Here is a 14,617-nt window from a genome sequence, read left to right on the forward strand (position 1 = left end):
TATGGGCTTTGAACTCATGAACTGTGAGATCATGACCTGAGCCAAAACTAGGAGTTGGATGCTTAACTGACTGAGCCACCCAGGTGCCCCTGAAATAAAACTTTTAAAAGAGGTCATAAAGTGAATGATACTTCATGCACTCTGTTCTTCACTTTGCCTTTTTCACTTAAGAGCATATTTTAGAGACCTTTCTCTCTTTTCACTTGAGGAGCTTCCTGGTTCTTTTCAGGAATTACCTCTTATCCCCTTGTGTGGATAGACCACATTTTGTTTATCTATTCATCCATCAATAGATGCTCAGGTTCTTTCTACCTTTTGGCTATTGTGAACAATGCTGCTATGAACATGGTGTACAAATACCTGTTCAAGTCCCTGTTCCAGAAGCTTCGTCAGGTTTTGGAGGCATTACTGTGCTGTCTCTCAGCTTTCAGTATTGCAGTTGGGAAGTCCCAAGTCATTTTGAGTACTTACTGATTCTGTGTATGTGACCTACTTTTTCTTCTTTAGAAAATTCTAGAATCTCCTGTCATCCTTTGTGAACTGGAATTTCTTGATGAAATACCCTCATAGGAGTCCATTTTTCCCATTTTGCTGGGAGTTCTGGGAGTTGAGTCGGGCATGGAAGCCCAGGGGCAGGTCTCCCCACTTAGTACTATGAGCTTAGTGCTTCTCTGGCAGTGTTCCCAGAGCTGAGTGGGGGAAGATGGCTGAGGGTCTGGACATCCTCAATAGTTAACACATAGATTTTTGTATAATCCCTCTGTTGCTGGTCCCTCTCTGACTCCTGTGCCTCGTGTCCACCTGTCCAGGGATCTTCTATTCTCTCCTAAAAATACATTTTTAAAAATTTATTGGTTTTTTAAAGTTTATTTATTTATTGACTGAGAGAGAGAGAGCGCACACATGCACAAGTGGGGAAGGGGCAGACAGAGAGAGGGAGAGAGAGAGAATCCCAAGCAGGATTGTCGTGGGGCTCAAACTCCCAAACCGTGAAATCACGACCTGAGCCAAACTCAAGAGTGGGACGCTTAACCTGCTGAGCCACTCAGGTGCCCCAAGTTTATTTAGTTTGAGAGAGAGAGAGAGAGAGAAAGAGAGAGAGAGAGAGAAGGGAAGCAGGAGAGGGGCAGAGAGAGAGGGAGACAGAGAATCCCAAGCAGACTCCCTGCTGTCAGCGCGGAGCCTGGTAGGGGGGTTCAAAACCACGAACTGTGAGATCATGACCTGAGCTGAAATCAAGGGTCAGGATCAACTGACTGAGCCACCCAGGTGCTTCAAAATAAATTTCTGATCTGCCAGGGTTTAGGTTGCAGCATGAGGGGACGGGGTGGAGAGTGTAGGGAGGGGATCTAGAAGTCTGTGTTTTGATTTTTTAAGATGCTTTTTAAACCCTCTTCTACCAATCTTCCTAAAGAAACCCTCCCAACCTCACTTTTATGCCCCTTTCTAGAGGTAGCACTGATTTCTGAGCCTTTTTTTAAGGTTATTTATTTAAAAAATTTTTTTAACATTTTTATTTGTTTTGAGAGAGAGAGAGAGAGAGACACACACACACACAGGGTGTGAGTGGGGAGGGGCAGAGAGAGAGAGAGGGAGACAGAATCCGAAGCAGGCTCCGGGCTCTGACCTGTCAGCATAGAGCCCGATGCAGGGCTCAAACCCATGAACCATGGGATCATGACCTGAGCCGAGGTTGGATGCTTAACTGCCAGAGCCACCCAAGCACACCCACTTTTTTTTTTTTTTTTTTTTTTAAGTAGGTTCTATACCCAGTGTGGAGCCCAGCATAAAGCTTGAACTCACAACCCAGAGATCAAGACCTGAGCTGAGATCAAGGGTTGGATGCTTAACTGACTGAACCAGCTCTGCTGGCTTTTGGGATTTTTGTCCTTTGCAGAGCTTGAATATTCCCAGGAGAATTCTCTGCACTGTATTCATATAACTGAAGTGTTTTTTCCTATAAAATCACTTTAAGGTCACGTTCAATATATATATTTTAAAATACAGATGTTTCCCTCTGCCTTCTGTAGAGCCATTTAATGGCTGCTTTTGTTGTCTTTACTTCTTTGGCTTCTCAAGGGTCAGGCTCTGTCTACTTGGTCAAGCTCCTCAAGGGATTTCCCTAAACCCAGACTAACTTAATAGTTAGATAAGAAAACTTCCCACCCGGCTCCAAGTGCTAGGTTTATTGTCCTGACTTGCTGCTGTGGGTGGGTGAAATGTTGGCATTTCCTGGGCATTTTGATTATTTGTGAGTGCAGATTATTTGATGCCAGGACTTTCTAGAAGAGTCTAGAAGAGTCTAGAAGAGAAGATCTGTGATGCTGAGAGAATCATCAAACTGAGGCCCAAGGAGAGCCTATAGCAAGCAGTGGAGGCAGTGCTCAAGCCCTGGCCTGGGATGCACTCTGGTCCTGGTGGACCCCTGCTGGGTGTACTTTGGGTCATTCCCTTCCCCTCCCTGAGCCTCACTTCCCATATGGGAAATGGGAGTAACAGCACTAACCCCTTACAAGGCTACCGTGAGAGATAAGTGCCAAAATGCTTCTTCTTCTTCTTCTTCTTTTTTTTTTTTAATTTTTTAAATGTTTATTTATTTTTGAAGGAGAGAAAGAGTGTGAGCAGGAGAGGGCAGAGAGAGAGAGAGAGAGAGAGAGAGAGAGAGAGGAGTACACAGAATTCAAAGCAGGCTCCAGGCTCTGAGCTGTCAGCACAGAACCTGACATGGGACTCGAACTCATGAGCTGTGAGATCATGACCTGAGCTGAAGTCAGATGCCCAACTGACTGAGCCATCCAGGTGCCCCAATGACAAAATGCTTCTACTATGCTCTTCCTAATGCTTGGCAAATAGTAAGGGAAAGCTGCACCAAAAAAATCTTCACTAGTTACATTTTATCACTTCCTACAATTTTCTGTTCTGTGTTTCACAAATCATTGTGTGTGTGTATGTGTGTACGTGTGTGTTTCCTATGGGAAAGACAGGCTTCTATAGTAAATCAAATCAGTAACAAGAGAATATTTAATTTTTGCTTGGAGTAGCAGAAAGCACCAGAGAAACCTGTCATTTTTTGGTGGAGAACAAAGTATATGTCCACACAAAAACTTGTACATGAATGTTCACAGCTGCCTTATTCATAGTAGCCCCCAACTGTAAGCTTCCCAAATAGGCATAAGCCGGTGAAAGAAAAATAAATTGTGTTATACTCACCAGAGAAAAAGAACTACAGATACATGCATTCACAGGAATGAATCTCACAAATAGGCCAAGTGAAAGAAGCCAGACACAAAAGTGAATATTATATGAAGAGGTCATATAAAACTCTAGAAAAGAGAAAGGAATCTGTAAGAAGTAGATCAATGGTAGACCGATAAGGACTATGAGGTGGGGAGAAGGGCTGGACCAAAAAGGGGAGTAAAGACATGCTTGCCAACATTAGTTTCATTTTGCACTTAAAGTGGGTATATTTTATTAAAAAGGGAAGATAATGGGACACAGACAAAGCAATAATAAAGGGAAACAGGCAACAAATGGTTAAATTTACTCATATGTTAAATTTAAGCTGACCAGCAGCTTACATACACAGTTAAACTGTGCTCTTTGTTCACTGGGTTGTAAATTTACTTTCTCATCATCCGAGATGGAGACATTTTACAGTTTAAGATCTAGATAAACAAAATCCTTTAAGGTCCATGTACCTTGTGCCTAACAGTTTCTTTTTAACTGAAGTGAATTGCTTTCTTGAGGGTGGGTTTATACCTGGCATTATATTTTTCCCTTTCAAAGGCAAGGAGTGTTTCTATTCTGTTTTTGTGGGTCTCTATCCTTAGAGCAGGGTAAGCTGCTTTAGGTTTTTGGCCAGGGCAGTGACATGGTTAGATATACCTGGAAAGAACAACCCTAAACTGCCCTGTGGAGGATGGATGACAGGCAGGTCGGGGAGAATCAGGAAGGCTGGTTAAGAGACTGGGGCAATTTGTGAAATGGTATGCTTAAAATGTATGCATTTTTCTATATGTAAATTTTACTTCAGTTCTTAAAAATGAGAACAAAAGACAGAGTTGTCCACATGATGTCCAGAGTCCTGAGAAGGGGGCTACAGGCCAGGATGGGAGCAGTGGACAGTGTAGGGACTTGAGTAGGGTTCTAAGTGTAGAATTGACAGGGTTTGAGGAGAAGCCAGGAAACCCAGGAGACCTGGGGGGAGGAAATTGAGTCCTTGAGCACTAAAGATGAGCCTTTGGAGTGGTCGGGGGCCCTGGCGGGGTAAATAAACTTACCCTGCAGCTCTGGGATTCTGTTAGGATGGGAAGCCGAGAAAAGGCCTTGACCCCATCCTCCAGTGTCATGGCTCATGGCTCAGTCTCCTTGGACAAGTTAGGGAAGGCACAGAGTGACCTTGGGGGAGGAAGTAGCCATCCCTTCATGACCCCTCCTTCATACAGTCTCCTTTTGGATTTGTCTCTTCTCTCAAGTCCATCAAAGGGTGGGGGATTAGTAACCAAGTGACAAGGGTCTGACCCACCTGGGTGTGAATTCTGGTTCTGAAGTTCTGTAACAGTGTGACCCAGGGCAGTTTGCTTAACCTTTTCAGCCTCAATTTCCTCACTTGTAAAATGGGGATAATAATAACCTATTTGCCCCCCTTTCCCCTTTGTAATTTGTTCCTGCTGCCATGTAATGTGCCTGTGTTGTCCACGGGAGGAGGTGCTGCAAAGTGTGGCTCCTGGTTACCCCACGCTAAAGAAGCTCCTGAGGGTTCAGTGGGCCTGGGGCCACCACCAGCCCCATGCACATCTTAGTAAGGGAGGCACTTGGCAGGTTTACAGGCAGCTGACATCCCAGGAAGCAGATTGGGCTGGGAGTTGAATTCTCTGTCCCAAATTCTCTGGATGACCTTGGGCGACCCCTGGTGGGATGTGTGACAACACACAACATCCAGCAAGGATGGGTTTTGCAGCTTTGTGCCAGATTTTGCTGATCTGTTTACTTTTGCATAGGTACCAGGTAGCAGTTCCTTCAGTACGTTTTTGCATTATGGCTTGCTTTTATTCACTTGGATGCAGTCCTTGTATTCCCTTTTGCACCATTGTACGTATGGAATAGTGTATTTTGTTACAGTGTATCACTTCATTGATGGCATTTTTTCTTAGTTTTTGGGATTTAAAAATTTTATTTTTTATTTTATTAAAAAAATTTGGAGGGCGGGGGCACCTGGGTGGCTCGGTCAGTTAAGCCTCTGACTTTGGCTCAGGTCATGATCTCACAGTTTGTGGGTTGGAGCCCCATATTGGGCTCTGTGCTGACAGTTCGGAGCCTGGAGCCTGCCTCTGTGTCTCCCTCTTTCTCTGCCTTTTCCCGGCTAGTGTGCTCGCTCGCTCTCTCTCAAAAGTAAATAAACACTAAAAAAAAACTGTATAGTAAAAAAAAATTTTTTAACGTTTATTTTTGAGAGAGCAAGACAGAGACAGAGCACAAGCTGGGGCTGGGGAGGGGCAGAGGGACAGAGAGACAGAATCTAAAAGCAAATTCCAGGGCCTGAGCTGTCAGCACAGAGCCCAACATGGGGCTTGAACCTATAAACCATGAGATGATGACTTAAGTTGAAGTTGGACACTTAACTGACTGAGCCACCCAGGTGCTCTGGGATTTTAAAAACATGTTTATTTCTTAATTTTTAGAAGAGAGTGTGAGTGGGGGAGAGGCAGAGAGAGAGGGAGACGGAGGATCTGAAGCAGACTCCACGCTGACAGCAGGGAGCTCAACATGGGGCTCGAACTCATGAACTATGAGCTCTTGACCTGAGCTGAAGTCAGATGCTTAACTGCCTGAGCCACCCAGGTGCCCCGGCTTTTGGAATTTCTGTCCTTTGCAGAGCTTCATTATTGCCGAGAGAATCCTCTGAACTGTATTCGTATAACCAGTGTTTTTTCCCATAAAACCACTTTAAAGTCACATTCAATATGTGTATTTTAAAATTCATTTTGTGTAATAACTTTAAAGAAATAGAGCTTTCTATGTACCAGGTACTGTCCTATGTACTTTATAAACTTATTTAATGCTTGTAACAACTCTTTGACGTGCAAGTTATTATCTCCATTTTATAGCTGAGAAATTGAGCCTCAGAAAGATTCAATAACATGCTCGAGTTCATACAGCTAATAAATGGCAGAACCAGGATTGCAACCTAATTTTGTTCTCCTGACTACTCTACTGTGTTACCTCTGACCTCAAAATGGTTTTCCCAGAACCTTTCCAAGTAAAGTCAGGATGCATCGTATGTACTTCTGTATCTTACGAGCCCATAAACAGGTTACGTTCAGCTATTAGCACCATAACTTAACCTCAGGTCTTACCTTTGGTTTCTATTCAGGATGATCTCAGTCCCCCAGAACCTCATTTGTAAAAGGTGGGGGGCATGGGGGAAGAATTATATGCATTGTTTTAATGTTTGGTTTCTATACATTTATTTCCTCAGATTTATTTTGATACATAAATAAGGTTCTAGCATGACCCCCCCACCCCCCTACCCCCAATCCGCTCTACAGGATTTTGTACACAGTAGGCCTTCTGTAAGTGTTCTGGGGATGAAGATAAGACCAAGTTCCAGGGAAAGTCAATCTTAACCCTTCTGGGAAGTTAATTTCTAGCCAGGGGAGAGATGCTGGTAATTTCTACAAGTTAATAGAGTTAGGTCCCACGTTAGGTGATTATGTAAAGTAACTGCCAGCTTCACAATGACTGATGAGGCTGGTTCTGTTTTCATTTATTTGGCAGATGTGGTGGAAACGGAGACCAGTGGTCTGCCCAAGCAGCTCAGTGGCTGTATGTGAGGGTGAGGCAGGGGTGTGGTGAGTGGGAAGGTCATCTGGGTGATATCTCTTTTGGTTGCCTCTGGTTACTGCTGCCTTCTGTGTTAGCTCTGCAGAAAGGATTGTTCAGCCTGGGTGCCCAAGAGCCAGCCACATGCTCTCAAGGGCTCCGTGGGCCTGGGTTGCTGGCACCTGAAGGTGGGATCCTAACATCTTAGAATTGGAGGGACTTTAGGGGGCCTCAAGAGGCAGCTGACATCAGGAAAGCAGACTGAGCTGGACATTCTAAGTATTCTGTCTGAATCAGCTGAGTGACCTTGTCCTTGCCACTGCCCTTCTCTGGTCCACAGCTGGGATACTGAAGACCCCATTAGCTGTCATGTTCCGTGATAGAAGTCCAGCCTTTCCATTTTATGCATGAGGACACTGAGGCACAGAGAGGGACTGGGATTTTCCCATATGATTTTACAGCCAGAGGAATTCTTAAAAAGATCCCTTTCTTGGTCAGTGGCATAGGAAGCGCAGGGGCCCTTGCATCAGATTGCCTGGTGCATTGCAATTGCTCATTAAGTATAGGTTATTATTTTATTGAACAACATCCTATAACAGTGATTGAGTGTGGGTCTTTCTCTAACTAGTTATATGACGTTGCCCCAAATAGGTAATTTAACCTTTTCCTGTCTCAGTTTCCTTAGTGTGTGAATTGGGTTAATAACAACCTTTCTTTTGGGGGGAGTTGTATAGAATAAAACGCGATTATCCATGTATAACACAGGGCTTGGCACATAGCCCATAGTAAGTGCTCCATAAACACTTGTCCCTGCCTGAAACCTTCACGTGGTTCCCACAGCACTTTAGAGTCCTGTCCAGACTCCCCAGGGTCTACAGGGCTCTCAAGGCATCACTTGGTCCCTGCCTACTTCTTATCTCCCACCAGTCTCAGTGTCACTCACTCCACCTCGTGCCATGTTCGTGTCCACTTAGTGGTTTTGTTTGTTTTTTCACCCTTGCTATTTCTCCTGATTTCAGCTTAAGCGTCACCTCCTCAGGAAGGCTGTCCCTGATCACTCAGGACTGGTCTCCTGCCCCTCTTACCCATGTTAAGTTTCCTACATCCCGCTTACTTGAGTTTGTAATGACTGTTTTTGTTGTTATTGTCTCCCTTGGCCCGTGGTGCCCTGCTTTCTTCACCGTAGAGTTGCCCAGCACCTGGCACTTCCTGTAACAGGCTTGGAATAGATGCTTGTTGGTGTCCGTCACCCAGTCTCCTGTTGATCTCCTAGTGCCCACTCCTGTGCCCCTCCCCTACTATATAAATCCAGTCTAAAATGTTTTCTTTGGATCCTTGAATAATGTATGAACAGTCCCTTGAACAATCCTATGCTGGTTTTAAAACCCCGTGCATGGTTTAATATTTCATGTAAGGGGTGCCTGGCTGGCTCTGTCGATGGAACGTGTGACTCTTGATCTCGAGGTTGTGAGTTCGAGCCCCACATTGGATGTCGAGATTACTTAAAAAAAAAAAAAAAGTCTATACTGTATGTTAACTAACTTGAAAATAAATTTGTAAAAATAAATAAATAAAATTGTGGGGTGCCCGGATGGCTCAGTCAGTTGAGCATCTGACTTTGGCTCAGGTCATGATCTCACAGCTTACGAGTTCATGCCCTGCATCAGGCTTTGTGCTGATAGCACGGAGCCCACTTTGGATCCTCTGTCCCCCTCTCTACTCCTCCCCTGCTCACGCTCTCTCTCAAAAATACATAAACCATTAAAACAATTTTTTTAAATCTTCGGATTTTTTTCTTTGTATTACAAAGCTGTAATCATCAAGGCAGTATGGTACTGGCATAAAAACAGACACTCAGATCAATAGAACAGAATAGAGAACCCAGAAATGGACACACAAACATATGGACAACTAATCTTTGACAAAGCAGGAAAGAATATCCAATGGAATAAAGACAGTCTCTTTAGCAAGTAGTGCTGGGAAAACTAGACAGTGACATGTAGAAAAATGAACCTGGACCACTAAATAAACTCAAAAGGGCTGAAAGATCTAAACATAAGACAGGAAGCCATCAAAATCCTAGAGGGGAAAGCAGGCAAAAACCTCTTTGATCTTGGCCACAGCAACTTCTTACTCAATACATCTCCAAAGGCAAGGGAAACAAAAGCAAAACTGAACTATTGGGACCTCATCAAAATAAAAAGCTTTTGTACAGCGAAGGAAACAATCAGCAAAACTAAAAGGCAACTGACGGAATAAGAGAAGATATTTGCGAACGACCTATCAGATAAAGGGTTGGTACCAAAAATCTATAAAGAACTTATCAAACTCAACACCCCAAAACGGAATAATCCAGTGAAGAAATGGTCAAAAGACATGAATAGACACTTCTCCAAAGAGGACATCTAGATGGCCAACCAACACATGAAAAAATGCTCATCACTCATCATCTGAGAAATACAAATCAAAACCACAATGAGATACCACCTCACACCTGTCAGAATGGCTAACATTAACAACTCAGGCAACAACAATAGATGTTGGCGAGGATGCAGAGAGAGAGGATTTCATTTGCATTGCTGGTGGGAATGCAAACTGGTACAGCCACTCTGGAAAACAGTCTGGCGATTCCTGAAAAAATTAAAAATAGAACTACCCTACGACCCAGCAATTGCACTACTAGGTATTTACCCAAGGGATATGGGTATGCTGTTTCGAAGGGGCACATGCACCCCAATGTTCATAGCAGCACTATCAGAAATAGCTAAAGTATGGAAAGAGCCCAAATGTCCATCGATGGATGAATGGATAAAGAAGATGTGGTATATATATACAATGGAGGATTACTCGGCAATCAAAAAGAATGAAATCTTGCCATTTGCAACTACGTGGATGGAACTAGAGGGTGTTATGCTAAGTGAGATTAGTCAGAGAAAGACAAATATCATATGATTTCACTCATATGAGGACTTTAAGATACAAAACAGATGAACATAAGGGAAGGGAAGCAAAAATAATATAAAAACAAGGAGGGGGACGAAACTAAGAGACTCTTAAATATGGAGAACAGGGGGTTACTGGAGGGGATGTGGGGGGGGGATGGGCTAAATGGGTAAGAGGCATTAAAAATCTACTCCTGAAATCATCATTGCACTATATGCTAACTAACTTAGATGTAAATTAAAAAAATAATAAAAGAAAAAATTTTAAAAAATATATTATGCTAAAGTTATTGGGCAGCAGCTCTCATTCTGTCCTCCCCCCATCCCCCACAGCATTTTTAATATCTACCCATGTTGATGTATGAATGTTGATTTAGTTCATTGCTCGGTAATACTGCCTGGTGTTGCATAGCATGTGCTCGTCATGTTTCACTATCCACTCTCCTCGTGACAGACACGTAGGTTCTCCCAGCACCCTGCTCTCATCAAGGCTGCTTCAGGCGACATCTTGTCTTGCCCCTCCTGGGTCTTGGCACACATTTCTCAGTGGAGTTGCTGAGCCACGATGGGTTTACTTGTTTCCAGGTACAGGCAGGTGTCCTCCTGCATGAGTGCCCCAGCCTGCCCCCCACCACCTGTTATATGAGGAGCCCCCCTCTCTCTATCTTTGCTAATGTTTGGTATTATGTCTCGCTCTAATGGTTGGCAATCTGATGAGTTTAAAGTGGCCTGTTTCTGATTTGCTTTCTGAACACCAGTGAGGTCGTTCTATTCTACTTGTTAGCTGACGTTTACCTTTTGTGAGTCTCCTGTTTATATGCTTTTGCCCATTTTCCTATTATGTTTTTTTATAATATGTTAGATATTCTTTGTTTCATTTTAATATAGTAAAAACTCACCCTTTAAAAAAATGAGTTGCAACATATACAACCATGTGATCACCACCATAATCATGATTCAGAGTGGTTCCGTCATCCTCCAGAATTCCCTCATGCCCCCATATAGCCCTGTCCTATAGTTTTGCCATATGGCCTCTGAATCTACTTCTTTTTTTTTTTTTTTTTTTTTTAGCATAATGCTGTTGAGATTGACCCATGTTGTGTATTGGTAGGTGGTTGGTTCCTTCTTATTGATGAATAGCATTCATTGGATAAATGTACTTCATTTTTTTTATCATTTGAAGGATATTTGGATTGTTTCCAGATTTGTCAATTTGTTTCTGTTAACCTTGACACTTTTGAAGAGTACTGATCATATATTTTGTAGAATGCCAAAGAGTCATGTCTAATTCCTTGTACATTACGCCTGGAGTTTTGGAGGACATCCCATTGGGATGCTCAATGGACTTAACTTGCCAGAGCCAATTTCACTGTTGTCTGTGATGGAGGTCTCATGGGTTTTAACCATCGATAAAACTACGTCACTGACTGTTCCCTGCCCCCCCCCCATACCACCCCTCTGTCTTTTTCTTTCTTCCCTCCCCTCCCTCCTTTCTTCCCTTCTTGTTTTGTTTGTTTTCGGACTCTGTGTTTTGGTTTTAGTTCTTGTCCAAACTATTTCCCATTGTTGGCAGGAGTAATTAACAGTTGGTTTTATGGTCTATTTGTTGATCTCTTTTTTCTGAGAGAGACCACCTATGTGTGAGAGGGCGAGGGGCAGAGAGAGGGAGAGAGAATCTTTTTTTTTTTTATTATTAAAAAAATTTTTTTAATGTTTCTTTATTTTTGAGATAGCAGGGGAGGGTCAGAGAGAGAGGAAGGGTATGAGCAGGGGAGGGTCAGAGAGAGAGGAAGACACAGAATCTGAAGCAGGCACCGGGCTCGGAGATGTCAGCACAGAGCCCACTGTAGGGTTCAAACCCATAAATGGTGAGATATCATGACCTGAGCTAAAGTCAGGCGCTTAACCGACTGAGCCATCCAGGTGCCCCTAGAGGGAGAGAAAATCTTGAGCAGGCTCCGTGTTGGCAGTGCAGAGTCTGACTTGGGACTCGATCTCACAACCATGAGAGATAATGAACTGAGCCAAAATCAAGAATCGGACGCTTAACTGACTGAGCCACCCAGGTGCCCCTATTTGTTCATCTCTTTATAAGACAGTGGGGGTCTGTTCTTTGTCCAGTGGGGGATGTGGGAAACTCTCATTTGTTAGTAGTCTATTTTCTTTTTTCGTAGTTTGCTTGTCTATTTGCAAGCTCAAGTCAATTAAGAGAATGTTGAAGGAATTAAGAAAGCACTGAAAGGAGAACAGCCCATCAGGCACCTGGGTGGCTCAGTCAGTTGAGCCTCTGACTTGAGGTCAGGTCATGATCTCATGGTTCATGAGTTCGAGCCCTGCATCAGGCTCTGTGCTGACAGCTCAGAGCCTGGAGCCTGTTTTGGATTCTGTCTCCCTCTCTCTCTGCCGATCCCCCACTCATGCTCTGTCTGTATGTCTCTCTCTCTCTCAAAAATACACAAACATTAAAAAAAAAGCCTTTGAAAGAAAGGAGAACAGCTCATTGAGGCAGTGGATTTTTGTGGTCTTGGTTTACTTTGGCACATGGCTGTGGTTGTAGAACGAAAACTGAAAGTTTCAGTGTGTCTGTAGGAGTCTGAAATATTTTCCTACTTTGTAGTGTGTTAATAAGTTAAATTGTAACATGTCTTAAATTTAAGGATGTTTTGATTGATTTATCAGACCTAGTGGGGTTTATATGAATAGAAGGAAATGGAAACATTTACAGAAGATAAAGGGTTTTTTTTGTTTGTTTTTCACACCAGTGGCGGCTTGAACTCATGACCCTGAGATCAAGAGTTGGACGCTCAATTGACTGAGCCACCCAAGGCACCCCAAGAAATAGAAGTTCTAATAGTTTAAATGTACTAGACTTTGAAAAGAATACCTTACAAAAACCTTAGGAGAATTTTTTTTTTTTGGAATAGTTACTATCTATTTCAACAGCTTTATTGTTATATAATTTACATACCATAAAATTCTCCCATTTAAAGTGTACAATTCAGTTAATTTTCACATATTTAAACTAAATTTTTAAAAAAAATTTTAATAAATTAAAAAAATTTTTTTAAATTATTTTATTTATTTATTTATTTATTTTTTAATAACAAATGAAATTCAGTAGCTACTTTTCTTTTTTTTTATTTTTTTAACATTTATTTATTTTTGAGAGAGAGAGACAGAGCATGAACAGGGGAGGGTCAGAGAGAGAGGGAGACACAGAATCTGAAACAGGCTCCAGGCTCTGAGCGGTCAGCACAGAGCCCGACGCGGGGCTCGAACTCACGGACCACGAGATCATGACCTGAGCCGAAGTTGGACGCCCAACCGACTGAGCCACCCAGGCGCCCCATTAATTTTTTTATTTTAGAGAGAGAGAATCTCAAGCAGGCTTCATACCCAGAGCAGAGCCCCAACTTGGGGCTCAGTCCCAAAACCCTAGGATCATGACCTGAGGTGAAATCAAGAGTCGGATGCTCAATCCTGACTGAGCTGCCGAGGTGCCCCCAATTTTCACGTATTTAAAGAGTTGTGCAACCATCAGCATAATCAACTTCACTCCCCATCTGCACCCTCCCCACCCCAGCCACAAGCCAACACTGATACACCTTATTCTGTATAGATTTGCCAGTTTGTGACATTTCATATAAATAGAATCATGCAATATGTGGTCTTTTGTTAAGGACTTTTGACTTAGCATAGTGTTTTTGAGGTGTATCTAGGTTGTAACATGAATCAGAACTTCATTCTTTTTATTGCTGAATAACATTCTGGTGCATGGACAGACCATATTTACTTACCCGTCATCAGTTGATGGACTTCGGGACTGTGTCTGTTTTTTATCTGTGTTGAATAATGCTGCTATGAACATTTGTGTAGAAGTTTTTGCATGGATGTATGGTTTCATTGTCTTGGGTATATACCTAGGAGCAGAACTGCTGAGTCGTATAGTAACTTGGTTTAACCTTTTGAGGAACTGCTGGACTATTTTCCTATGCAGTTGCACCATCTTAAATTTCCTCCTACAGTGTGTGAGTGTTCTAATTTCTCTGCATTCTCCCCAACACTTGTTATTTTCTGGGTTTTTAAAATTATAGCCATTAATTTCCTTAATGCCTAATGATATTGAGCATCTTTGCATTTGCTTACTGGCTGTTTGTCTTCTTTGGAGAAATATCTATTCATGTCTTTTACCCATTTTAATTTAATTTAATTTAATTTATTAAAAAATTTTTTTAATGTTTACTTTTGAGAGAGAGAGAGAGAGAGAGAGAGAGTGGGGGAGGGGCAGAGAGAGAGGGAGACACAGAATTCGAAGCAGGCTCCAGGCTCCAAGCTGTCAGTGCAGAACCCAATGTGGGGCTCAAACCCACAGACTGTGAGATCATGACCTGAGCTGAAGTCAGATGCTTAGCTGACTGAGCCACCCAAGCGCCCCTAATTTATTGATTTTTTAATCTTTATTTTTTTTGAGAGAGAGAACGCACCCACACACGTGCACACAAGTGGGAGAGGGGCAGAGAGAGGGAGACAAAGAATCCAAAGCTGACTCCAGGCTCTGAGCTGTCAGCACAGAGCCGGATGCGGGGCTTGAACTCGTGAACCATGAGATCATGACCTGAGCTGAAGTTGGACACTTAGCCAACTGAGCCACCCAGGTGCCCCTCCTTTGCCCATTTTTAAATCGATTATTTATTTATTTATTATTGAGTTGTGAGGGTTCCTTATATGTAACTCTCTAATCAGATATGATTTGCAAATATTTTGTTTTATTTTCACTTTCTTGGTGTGAATTACTCTATTCAAATTTTCTCTTATTTCTTGTACTTCCCCAGAAAAAATCCCACCCATGTTTT

The sequence above is a fragment of the Acinonyx jubatus genome, chromosome A3 (genome assembly GCF_027475565.1).
Source record: "Acinonyx jubatus isolate Ajub_Pintada_27869175 chromosome A3, VMU_Ajub_asm_v1.0, whole genome shotgun sequence".
NCBI lineage: Eukaryota > Metazoa > Chordata > Mammalia > Carnivora > Felidae > Acinonyx > Acinonyx jubatus.